The following is a 13,052-nucleotide window of genomic DNA, read 5'->3' as shown; positions in this document are numbered from 1 at the left end:
GGGGGGGGGGGGGGGGTGCTGGGTGATGTCAGGGGTAATGGGGAAATGAACCCCCTTTTAGCACTGCCTTCACAAAGATTTGGCTCTTTGTCTTTAAGGGTCTCTTTGAACCCTCAGTGCCACGGAGCCAGAGACAAAGCTCCAGTTTCAAACACAACCCTCACTTTGGGAAAATAACAAGTGATTGGGTTACAATGTTCTACACTCTGCATTTGTCCAAGCATGGATGGATTCTGGGTGAAACGCATTATTATCAGTAGTTGATGACATAATCAAAAGCATTTGCACCAAACCAATGCATAGATTTGCAGATATTTGATCAAAATGTTTAAGCAATGCCAAGTTCTATGTTTTTTAGTTTAGTTTCCATTACACTTGTTAACTTAAAAGTAATTCCAGCAAGTCGTATGTACAGTAAGTCGAGATGGTGCCCATTTAAGCACAATTTATCCAGTCAGTTGTGGATGTAGTTGAGCAGATACTTTTAAAATGTTTTAATGGTTGGTCTGCAAAATTAAAATATGTACAAACTCAAACCATTGCATCTTCTACGTTTAACATCTATACTGCCGACTTAAGTGTGGGTGAAATATTGGTGGAATGTGGAGGTAAATGGGCAACCTTAGAGTGGGTGGGTTTTTAATGTGAAGTCAAATGAGGAAGATAAGCATGGGGTATTTGTATGGCAGTAAATAGGCATGCTAAATGTGGGTGGGTCTCTGGAATGGGGAAAATGGGCAGGGTAAGTATGAGTGGATATTTGCAGTGGCTGGAAATGGGCAGGCTAAATTTGGTAAGTTGTTTGGAACAGGGATAAATGGACTGACAAAATGTGGATGGGTTTTGGTATCCAGTAAATGGTCAGAATGTGAGTGGGTTTTTGAAGTGGAGGTAAATGGGCAGGGTAAATGTGGGTGGTTTTTAGATTGGGGTAAATTGGTAGGCTAAATTTAGTTTTCAAAGTTGGGGTAAATAGACATTGTAAGTGTGAGTGGGTATTTGACCATTTCAGTTTCAGAAAGTGATTGCCAAAATGTATTTTTGACCTTCCCAGGGCCTCAGAAGCCTGTTCAGAAGGATACATAAATTATGTTTATGATTCAGTGGGTTTTTGGTATGGGGTAAAATATGAGACTAAGCGTGGGCTGGTTTTTGTTGCGTTGGTAAAATAGGAGGCTAAGAGTGGGTGGGTTTTTGGCATGAGGGTTAAATAGGAGGCTATGTGTGGAAGGGTTTTGGTGTGGGGCTAAATGAGAAAGCTCCAGGAAGACTACGCGTAGGTGTGTTGTGGATTGGGGGTAAATGAGACAGCTGAGTGTGGGTGGGTTTTAGTGTAAATGTAAATATCCTGGCCAGGAATGGATGTGATATGAGGTTTACTGGGCGGGCTTTAGCGTGGGGGTAAATGGGTAAATGGGTGAGATGGCAACTAGCCAGTCAAACAGACTGCTGACATCTGCTGTAGATCTCTGGACAGACGAGTCAACTTTCTGTACCATCCAAACTCACAAGACAAATGGGTGTTTTGGCGGCTGTGGAAATGCAATCCCCCCTTTAGCGCTGCCTTCAGAGACATCTGGTCCTTTGTCTTTGTGGAACTGTTTGAGGAGCACGGACCCTCACTGCCATCGAGCCAGAGACATGGCTCCAGTTTCAAACTCAACACTCACTTGGGAGATTTAACCACAATAACTGATTGTGTTACACATTCACTCCTCTGCATTTCTCTTTTGTCCTCTATACAGGATCATTAATCCATCACCTGTTGCCTCTTTAACACGGTTACGGCAATGGTACATTGCACAAGAATAAAAGAACACAAAAATAAGAGACATCACATGAGATTACTCCGAGCAAACTTTGGCAATGTCAGAATTTATATAAAATAACATCCACCTCCCACAGTAGCTCCATTTAAACTACTGTATCAATGCAATAGTTATAGAGCTCCTGTGATGGAATTTTATCTCACACCGTTCACAGCTTCTGCAAACACAATCCAGATTTCCTAATGAAAAGCATATTCATTTTTAAAAATCCAATTTAAATTGCCATTTGGTTAAAATCATATCTAGAGTTTTTCTAGCAGCTCAACAGGCGTATGGGAATTCCCCTAAAACTCTGACTACATCTGTTCAGAGTGCAGAGAAAAAAAAAACAGAAAGCAGGAGGCCAACTATGGTTTCTTACAGTCAGTGAGCTATGAAGCTCATTTCCTCCTGAATAATGAGACACATTTTGCCTCCAGCCTCAAGGTCTTCGCTTATAACACATAATGATACAGCTGTGCATGTTCAAACAACTATGAATTACACCGAACATATAAAGAGCAAACTGTTACAAATGTTCATCTGTTGTAATGCAAAAGTCTGTCAATTTGCTCAGGAATATATGAATCATGAGGTCATGTGATAATTTTATCATTTGTGTATACAGTTTTAGGAACATTAGCAATAAAGTATGTGTCATGAGCCCCTGCACAATATCTTTCGAAATTTTGAAAAATTATTGTTATTTTATTTATTTGTTTTGTGAGCAAACAAATAAATAAAAGATACAGTATATACATAAACTGAATAACCTGACTATTGGGAAATCCAGATGTTTATCAGATTTCTTGAAATCTATATATGACCGTAATACAATTAAAGATATTGTAGTACTGCCAAATTCAGTAAATGCCAAAATCAGATAATGTTCAGATTATTAGAGATCATGTAAGCACACTTATTGTGTGATACACAGTGAATGAATTTACTTTGTCAATATCAATCTGATTTGGTCTTGAATAAAAAGGCTACTGCAGAAATGCAGATGTCTTTTGCAAGCAATATGTTGTTTACCACATGCATGCCCTTTGACCCACTTCCCTTTGTGCAACCAGGCTAACCAGGCTTATTATTACTATATTGTTAAATATAACTCTGTTATTGCTTATCTGTTTGATCGATTTGTAAAGCACTTTGGGTCAAATTCTGTTGTTTTTAAATGTGCTCTATATAAATAAATGATGACAGGACTTAACTTGAATAACCCTCATCACAAAAGTGAATAATCAGATAGTTCCTGCAAAAACATTCAATCTACACATGAAGTATGATACAGAACAGATAAGATCTACACTCCATGTCTGGCATGTGAGGACATGTTTGAGGACATTTCATAGGTGTTTATCTATACAACAGGGATGTCAGAGGACAAAAGCTTACTGTGCAATAATTCCATGCTTTATTTTTTTCTTCCACAATATGCACATATGTTGATGTGTGAGTCAATTTTGAGGAACTTGTGCAAGAGGAACAAAGTGCTTCCTCGCAGCAGGCTGAAAAGCCCCGACCCACATATATATTTCACCAGCAGCCATATGCACTGCTACTTTTCCAACATGCAGCTCATGTGAGAGACGTGGAAGTGAAGGACAAAGTGAAGGACAGCCAGGAGAGATTCTTATGAAAGTAAAAGTGCACAGTTCATTGTTGCAACCCAACAATCCAGTAGAAATGTGTCAACCTGTAGAAACAGAAATGTTACTCCTAAAGTAATTGCCTTAAAGTGTTACTTGTTGCAAACCTTCTGTGCAGTTAGTTGTGAAACTGCAGACAGTTGCATTTCAACTGCTTTATTTCCAACTCAGGTCGATTTTTCCCCACTGCCTAGGTGGTGAAACACATTCATGTGTCCATTTTCTTTCACCGGAGTTGCAAGTGCAACTGGTTTGACATATCGATTGTTATAGGTGCTGATTTGAAGCACACACCTGGTGCATAAGTGACGCATTTTCTGAGTTTCTTCTTTCAGCATTAATTGGCACATCAGCAAAGTTACATGCACACAACGTGGTAACTGATGTTAGATGACAAAAATTTCTCAATGAATTTCCAAAATATTAAGATATATAGCCCACCCCTCCAGTGGAGCGATTCACACTGTAGTTCTCGGCTGTTCAGGTCCCCGAGGATCCAACTTCATGTCTCCTTGAGAAGACCTGATGATCAGTCTCTAATTACACCTCCCATAAGTGCATATGAGCTATTCCCCAGTGTGAGAATTGAAACCATTTCTGTGGTATGTCTTAGTGCTCTTTACCCATATGTGCATTAGATGATGAAAGACACTGCGCTTATGTTGAAAGTCTCATATAACATCATAACTACCATAAAAGAACCACATCAAGGCATCACTATTCCTCCTTATTAAGTAGTGAGGTAACATTATTCCAAACCAGCCTGAATCTGGACTAGCAAATGGCTCCATGGGGAGAATAATTAATCCAAAGAATCTAAGAGTATCACTTGCCTCTATTGGGCCTGGTTAAAGCAAAGATTAATGCATTCATTACTGATTAACTTACATTACTGCAGGCTTCGCTCAGCATGTTCAAGCATGAACACATGTGGTTTGTTGCTCTTGGAGGCTTCGCTTTGCGCTTCCTCTTTCCTCGTCTAACGCTAATCTGCTGGCTGTAGCGTGGCCCTGATCCGAGGTTATTATCGGTCATCATGTGAATACTGGAGGCTGGCTGGTGGTCTCAAGGACTGGCAAATTGCCAAAGACTGCCTCCTTCTCAAAAACACACAGAGTAAAGTCCCTAGTAAAGATGAACTTTGTGGCTAAAAGCTGGCTTGCAGCTGAAGTCAAACCAATAATTTCACTTTAGAGTTCAATTCCTGTGTTTACATTCTGATCTGCATATAGACAAAACACAGCCCTATTTTGACTGAGCGTCTTCTATTTATAGCTCTACCCACAATGCATGCTTTTTTTTTTTTACTTTCTACCCCGTTCTCGTGTTGTGTCACACGTCTTTGATGTGAGGAAGCTAAGCACAATCGGAACGGTACATTTCCAGCGTGGCACAAAACAGAAAGTCCTACTCTCATTTCCCACAGTGAGCTCACACTCGAGAAAGAACAGGGACAATATGGCTTCTTGACAAGGATCGCTCTGTGTCGAACTGCTGAACAGATGAAGCCTCGTAGGGAGATAAAACGTGAAAAACACAAACATATGGCACACACTGGAGAGTGATCACAATGTGACAGCATAAAAAAAAGATATTTTTATTTTGTAGGTAAACTTTTTGTTTTCTACAGATATATCTATTAAGTCTAATATACCTCAGTGGGGAACTTAACCGACATGTGCTGATTATCTACTGCAACCCTTAAATATATTTAGACTTAATTCAATCAGTCAATATCAATTCAGTTATCTTTTGATAATTCTAATTAACAATTTGATTAGGCTACACTGACGCATACTGCCTAAGTGAATCATTAGGCCACTTGAGTTTTAAGTTTTATTAGCATTAGAATGGCTACAGAAAAGAGAATCAGGGCACAGACGATTTTCCCTGACTGTGACTCCATCACCTCAACTGCAGCTCTATCACAAATCAATGCCACAAGCCACTAGACCCACACATCAGTTACTGACTAGCTATTACAAATGGAGTTATTTTACAAAAGTAGCTGTTACTAATCACAGAAGAAACCGTAACCTTGAGATGGTGTGTGATAATGCTGGAATTTGAGGCTAAAATTGATAGCAAGTTTTATTCAGTCAGTGATACCACCACTATCACCATCACCAGGTATTTAATAAAGTTAGCATATCGTGCTCAACTGGTATAGCGAATGCTTATCTGTCTCTGGATTAACACAGAAAAACAAAAACGTGCTAATCCAGTAAATATTTTATTCCTCTTGTATCAACAATTGGCAACAATTACAATTTGTTAATGTCATAACTTTATTTATTTTGTTTATAATTAAATTTAATGCTGTGGAATATTCGTGAGATAAGTTAGTTCTTGGTTGTGTGTTTTTTTTTAAAAGACAACTTACTTAGTTGTTTTTTTTGTTAAATAACAAGAAATTTTAAAAAATTCATTTTATTATTAGCCTTAGATTGTATGAGCCATGCAAATCCCTGTGAATGAGTTATTACTATACAAACAGTACAGTATTAGAATAAATCTATTAATATAAACCTGTGATTTGAATTACAGCTGACACTACGGTCAGAGCTGCTGTTATTAAAAATTAATCAACCCCTTCAGTTTTGAGACTTCAACAGTGCAATGGTATAATGACGTTTACTGTACATTTAGCTTAACACAGCTATCAAAATCGTACAAGTTACAATCTCACTTTTGTGTTTGAGTCTTTCGGGGCAAGATATAATCACTGGATTAGATAAGTTCACCTATTTGTCTGTTATGAACCATGCTGTTTTTTGGCTGTTGGATGCAGATCTGTTTTTGTTGTAACACCATTTTCACAATCTCCTCTGCTTACACGTTACGCAAAAACAATGGTCAGTTGGTTGTTTACAGTGTCAGTTAAATGGTGTCTTCCTGTGAAATACGGCAGTTCTTCTCACTGTAGAGCAACAACAGCCTCTCTATCTGCCTTGTGAGACTAAGTTCAGTGTTCAGACGATGTTAAGTGGTTTTATTTTTTACTATACTATCATTCAGTTTTATATCAAACATTATGATGACACATGAAATATGGGACTTGAAATTATATTGCCACTACAGCCAACGTATTTGTCGACCTACTTGTTGGTTTTTCACCTGACGTGCGTCACCACACAGAGGCAGGTTAGATGAAGCGGGCCATGGTACTACTCATTCTATGTGGTATCCTGAGACAAAGAATGCATTTGTCCAGTTTAATAAACAACAGAAATACGCAGCATTTTCTCCTCTAGGCAATCCACTCAGTTGCTCCTACGGAGGAGAGAGAAATACATGACGGCGGTGTGAACAAAGGAAGAAACTGAGCAAGATATTACGAGCTCTAAAGCAGCTGCTGCTCTTACATCAGTGCCAAGTGCGTAATAAAGCTGACCTGGTGACAACCGATTCCTGCATGACTTGATTTCTGAAGTCTTTTAACAACCATGTGATAGATGTCAGCATGTGCTGATATTTGGACATATTACCTTTTTCCTAAGTAAGGAAGGGAGTAAAAAAACGCTACATCCCTCCATCTCTCTTGTGAATAACCAGGTCTTTTCACCTAGTGTACAGCACCCCATGACCTCTCTTTTACCACACGTTGGATATAAAACCCTTTTCCCTTCTATCCTCCCCTTAACCCCTAAAGAGTCATCTCCATGATGGAGAGAGAAGGGGAGGTACGCTCCTCACAGCCCTGTAGGGAATAGAAAGTGGTTCATAAAACACACTCGCCCTTCACCAGAAGAAGCCAATGGGGGAAGGGGCATTATGGCCTCTATCTAATATCATAATCTCCACACTGACTTAAGGTAAGACAAAGAACCCGCCACCTCAACTCACGGGAAGACGGTCACTCTCAACTGGTTGTATGTTCTGTGAGTGGTGAATTATGGTGAGTCGTGTTTTATACCTCACACACCTGACACAAAGTGGTTCTTCAGGGCATAGTACAAATTGCAAGAGGAGTGTTAGGGTGAAAGGCTGTCTGAGATCAGAAACTGAAACAACAAAATGTTTTCACCCTGTGGACACGAACATATGATTCCTTTACCATCGTTAGGAGAGACTACTCGACATGACCAAAACACTCCAATTTACCCAAGATGTTGGCTTGAGGTTGTGCCAGAGTTAATGTGCTCCATGAGGAAGCGAGCACTGAGTGTCAGCAGGTGTGAGATGCAGCACACTTACACCTTTTGGACCAACTAACAATTTGAGCCTTCTGTATGCTGTTTAAATGTAGACATAAGGAGGAGCTGTAAACTGAGTGCACAAAATAGTATCTGTGAAAATGCAAATACTGCATGCTTATTGGTGGGCTCAGTGCTGAGCACTTCACTGTGAGACACAATGCTTCCCTTTCCATTACATGGCTTGCTTTTACTATTATTAGGACATGCTGTATAGTGCTGTGTTTCCAGAGCTGCAGACATCGCTAACAAGAAAATCCTCCTAGGCAGAGAATGTGCACAATGCAACAATAATAAAATAGTAAGAGGCAAAAGCTGTTGTGAGTCCGCTAGAGAAGTCAGATGCTAGTTAATAATAAGCAGCTCCTCCATATTTATCAATCAAGAAGATCACAGTCACATGTTCTTGGTTTTTACTGGCTCACAAGGCAGAGTGCTAGCAGATGCAAATGTGCATCTTTCATGCCCCGCATCCTTTCCCTTTCAATTGGCTTTTCTTCCAAGTGAATTTAATTCACGTTTGCTCTCACTACTTTACCTGAAAAAGCAGAAAAGCATCATTTTCAGGTGGCTCCAGTATCGCCATAGCAAGAGATCAAAATAGTAAATGCTATTACTTATATGCTTATAAATTATAAGTAGCATTTTATAGGCTGGAGGAGCATTAATGAGGGTGAATTCCAGACTGCTTAACTGAGAAATATGGAAAGATGTCAAATTAACGTAATTATCATAACTAGAACTCAGTATATCTGCAATATATTAGGCTACTAATAGATTTATTTGAATCTTTGCCTTCTGCTCATTTTGTATATTATCCTATTAATCTAAACATTATTTTTTAATAAATGCCTTTTATATTTATTTTTCTTTTATTATTCTGCTGCCTTCTGCTTACTAGTACTAACATTCAGAAGCAAAAAAATGTTATCAGCATTTAGTCTATCACCATTTTTGGAGGCTTAAAGACAAGCCCTTGTGTTAAAGGGGGTAATCTGGGCGTTACTGAATATCTAATTTAGTCATGAGCTGCAAACTGGTAATTTCAATTGTCTGAATGGGCTGCCTGGAAAAACGATTTAAGCACCTGCGTAAATAAGAGCTTAATTTAAACACACTTTCAACTGAAGAAAGTGTTCTACAAAAATATGTGTTGCACAAAAACATTTATTGACTTCCCTAACAACTGCCTTCAGACTTCTATTATATGTGAGATTCATGTAAACAAGTTTTCTGTTCTTTTATCATTACGGGGAAACTGACGTGACAAACATGACAAAATTGCACACAAGGTGAAAATTAGGAGTATTCTTTTAATGAGGAACAAAAGAGAATAAACAAACAACTGAGTAAAAATGTACTGAGGTGGTCTGTGTTTTGAAGTACTGACAATACTCAGAATTCTCAGAAGAGTGTGTCTTGGTGTAATTTATCACAATATTAATATCATATCATCACATATCAATATAGCCTTATTGATAGCTGATGAAGTGGTTACCTGACTATGGCTTGAATTAGTAAATCACCTGATCCACTTTCTCTTGAATGCAAATAAATGCAAACTGAAACAAAGCTGATTTGAAACACCACATGATCAACAACAACAACCTGTCAGAGACTCTGGTGCTGCAAATGAGCAGCAGATGTGCCAGTTAATGTGGCTGTTCCTCCTCAGCATCTTTGTGTGTGTGTGCATGTATGTGTGTGTGTGCATCGGACGACATTACACGACGCACAGAGGAGGATTAACATCTCTCCTGCAGAGCAGAAAAACATGCGAGCAGGAGACAAAGGGAGAGACGGAGTAAAAGATGGGGTGGGGCAGTGAGGGGGGCTCGTCTGCAGGAAGGGAGGTGAGGTCACAGGGAGAGAGCGAGAGAGAGAGAGAGAGAGAGAGAGAGAGGAAGGAGGGTCTGGAGCTCTCATTGTCTCTTAAAGCCTGCACAAGGACTGTTGTTTTTATGTCCATCATGTCCTGATCTCCATCTCCTCGTGCTGAGATGGTCACTCGGTGTAAACAGTGTGAAAGTGAATGTGGAAGTGAGCAGGTGGATGTGATAATGAGCTCAGGCTGTTGGTTTACACAGCAAAACGAAGACATAAGCTTTTATATATAAGCTTTTATTTTTAAAAAATTTAATGAGCCAAAAGGTTTCCTTTCAGTTACTGAGGTTAAGGTTAGGGTTAGGTTTAGGTATAAGCATAGCATTAATTAGCTGGATTAATGATTATGTCAATGGAAGGTCCTTACAAGGGTAGTAAGACTAACATGTGTGTGTGTGTGTGTGTGTGTGTGTGTGTGTGTATGTCTGTGAGTCAGTAGGGGAATGAGATGGAAACCTACATAAAAGTGACACCGACATGCCAACACAGCTGTCAGGCACATAAGCAACAGGGTGCAGCAAAAAAAAGAAAAAGAACTGACAAATAAATTAAAAACAAACAGCACAGAATGAGAAAGTCGGGTGAGCGAGTGGCGCCGTGTTTCCCGTCCAACCAAACTGCGAGCTAAAGCCAATGCCAGAACCCATCTCTTTTCACTGCTCCTTTACTTTCACACACAGCTCTCTGGCTTGGCAGATAACACACTGCATTTCTTCCCAATAGAGCAAAGTTCAGTGTGTGTATATGCACAAGAGCTACACCCCACACACACACACGCACACACACACATACTCGCACAGCTGCTGCTCATGTGACAACTCCACTGTTCACTGTTCACTTCACCAAGCTAAAGGCAGCTCGGTGAATATTCCACCACACGAGGTGGCTTGAACATTCCCTAAAGGCAAATAAGGGGGGAGAGACGGTGGCAGTTGTCTTTGCTACAGAAAGAGCCTGCAGACAAAAACACTCCACATTTAGACTTTTCCCTGTCTCATGCTGGATCAGCAAAACTGTAATAACAAATCACTGGGAGAGAAGGAATAAAAAGAGCATTCATTCACATGAATGTGCTTTAGCAATCCATTTCAGTGTCTTAGTAGTCTGAATGAGTGAGGACAATAAAAGGCATAAATACACACTAGAAAGTGAGTTTAAAAAAATGTGTGCCCCACATAACCATAACCATACCCATAGATAGATAATAACCACCCTAAAGCGACAGGAGAAAGTAGGTTCTTGTGTGTGTGTGTCAACTGTTTCTACATTTGAATTTTTTAAAAATGGTGTCAGCGATTACTAAGGCAGAACACTTTTCTATTATTTGTTATGTTTCTCTTCACTTTCTGGCTATAAAATATCTGCTCAGAGCAAAAGCTCAAGTCTCCGTAGCAGTACACATGATTTAGACCATAAAAGACAAGAAAGCTCCTCTACTTGCCTGTCAATTCAGACAGCCTTCTGGTTATTATTATTAGCATTGAGAGGTTTCTAGGCCAGAAGTTGTAGCTCTAGCTGAAGTGTGCATGTTTTGAGGGCGTGGCTTTGGTGTGAACAGTGAAGAAAAGTTGTATTTTTTTGGATTTTGTGTTTCAGCTAACCCCTGAACAAATCACTGACTATTCCTTTAACACCTTCAGTGCACAATAAATATTTACAGTGCACAGAACACCTAAAATAGGCACAAACACATTACAGGGTTCTTGTCCTTTTTTCATGAAAACAATCCAGCACTTTCCAAGACTATTTCAATACATAAAATACGTAATATATTTATGTAAGTTATAAAATGCTTGGGAGCATGCTGTTATAGGAAAATAATCAACAACAGGGTGTTCCAACCCCAAAGATCTTCCAATAACAGTTTTACCACAGCAATTTGCCAAAGATTGCAATTTTTATTTATTAATAAAAATTACAACACCATACTTTTTAACTGTTTATAGTTACCTCTAATGTTCCACAGTTAGATCCTGTTATCGTGTACTTTATAGCAGCTATAAACATCCGTTCCTTCAATTTCTCTTAAAAATAATAAAACAAATAAATGCAGCTTGTTACCGAAAACAGATGAAATGCAACATGGTGGAAAACTGTTACAAAGTGCTGACACTGGAGACTCCTTCCAAACATGCTAAATAAACATCTCCATACAGAAATGATTACTTAGACTTTAATTAAGACTTTACATTTACTTAAGACGTTAATTAGTCTTTACATTATGTGGCATATCGTCCATACGAATGAGTTGTTACTAAGAAATAATGATGTATTAGAACAAGTGAATTGGTGGTTTCAGTATATACTACTTTAAGAGTAGAGATGGGAATTTCAGGCAAAATAAATTTATAAAAAAATAAAAATCAAAACTTTCAAGGCAGCATTTGTAGAGTATGGAGGAGAAATTAGCTTCGCTTTGCAGCACCAAGTGATTTGTGACACAGGGCTAAAATACTGCAAGGTGACATGTTTGCAGTCAAACAGATAGGCTGGGTGGCCCAATGCTTTTGGTCTTAAAATTAGTTTTTTTTTTTTTGTTTTTTTTTTTAATTTATTTATTTATTTATTTTTTTTTTTACAAAACTGCATCTGGAAAAAATAACCTGTCTGCTGAATAGCTTTCAGCCAGTGAGTGTGTCTTGATGACAGAGCGCACCAACTACGTTTTGAACAAAAAGGACTTGAACTCCTCGCTGATGATGTACTTTCCCGCAATCTTGTGCTTACTATTAACCCTTTGTACCAGTACACTGGCATTCCATTCTGCCGACGGAATGGAAATCGACTTATCAGACATTTTCAATCAGTGCAAACAAATGAATTATTTTATCACTGCAAGTCTGTTATAAGATTAGTCAGGACACTCTTGGCTTTCTGTGTGTGAAGTATTGTGACTGTGTTTAATAGTCAGAATCTCTTAATCTGCTATTTTAATTTTTAAGACTCTCTCAAACATCGAATAGTAAAATCCTGATTTGACAACAGAATATTCTTCTAAAACATTTTCTGAATTTTAACTTGGTTAGGTTAAAATTGGTTCTGGTTTAAGATTAAGTGTGTTTACAGCAGTCTTTTAAGAATAATATTTGTTATTTGAAGATCCTCTAACAACAGACCTGTGATTAAATATTAATAAAAATACTATTTTCCGCTTAAGTCATCAATCAGTGCAATCCATGGAGAAAATGTAGTCGCATAAACACAATGGACTTGAGGTAACAAAGATATTTTTTTCTGTTCATAATTATATGTTTTTAATGTTTTTCTGTTGTGGCTACCATATTTGTAGCTGTCCCATGAGTTTCACATCATCCTATGCCGTCCTGCTATTGGTGGCTTTCAGACAGGTGTCGTAGCAGCACTCACACTCTGAGATTTTAATAAAAAAAAATTTGTGAATGGCCCAAACTTTGGGCCGCTGAGTGTTCTAAGAACATTGCTCAACTAATGCCAAACAGTTTATGATGTGCGATTTTTGTCTGTGACAATAAAATTAGGCCAAAAATCAT

General features: G+C 38.6%; 1 protein-coding gene across 2 annotated transcripts in view; it reads right to left on the bottom strand.

Annotated features, from left to right (window-relative positions):
• znf704 (zinc finger protein 704) overlaps positions 1-13,052 on the bottom strand; it is a 60,651-nt gene that overhangs the window by 27,301 nt on the left and 20,298 nt on the right. The gene's annotated exons all lie outside the window — the stretch shown is intronic.

The sequence above is a fragment of the Pangasianodon hypophthalmus genome, chromosome 23 (assembly GCF_027358585.1).
Source record: "Pangasianodon hypophthalmus isolate fPanHyp1 chromosome 23, fPanHyp1.pri, whole genome shotgun sequence".
Taxonomy (NCBI): domain Eukaryota; kingdom Metazoa; phylum Chordata; class Actinopteri; order Siluriformes; family Pangasiidae; genus Pangasianodon; species Pangasianodon hypophthalmus.
The sequence above is the reverse complement of the archived record's forward strand: the minus strand, read 5'-3'. Positions and strand labels throughout refer to the sequence as shown.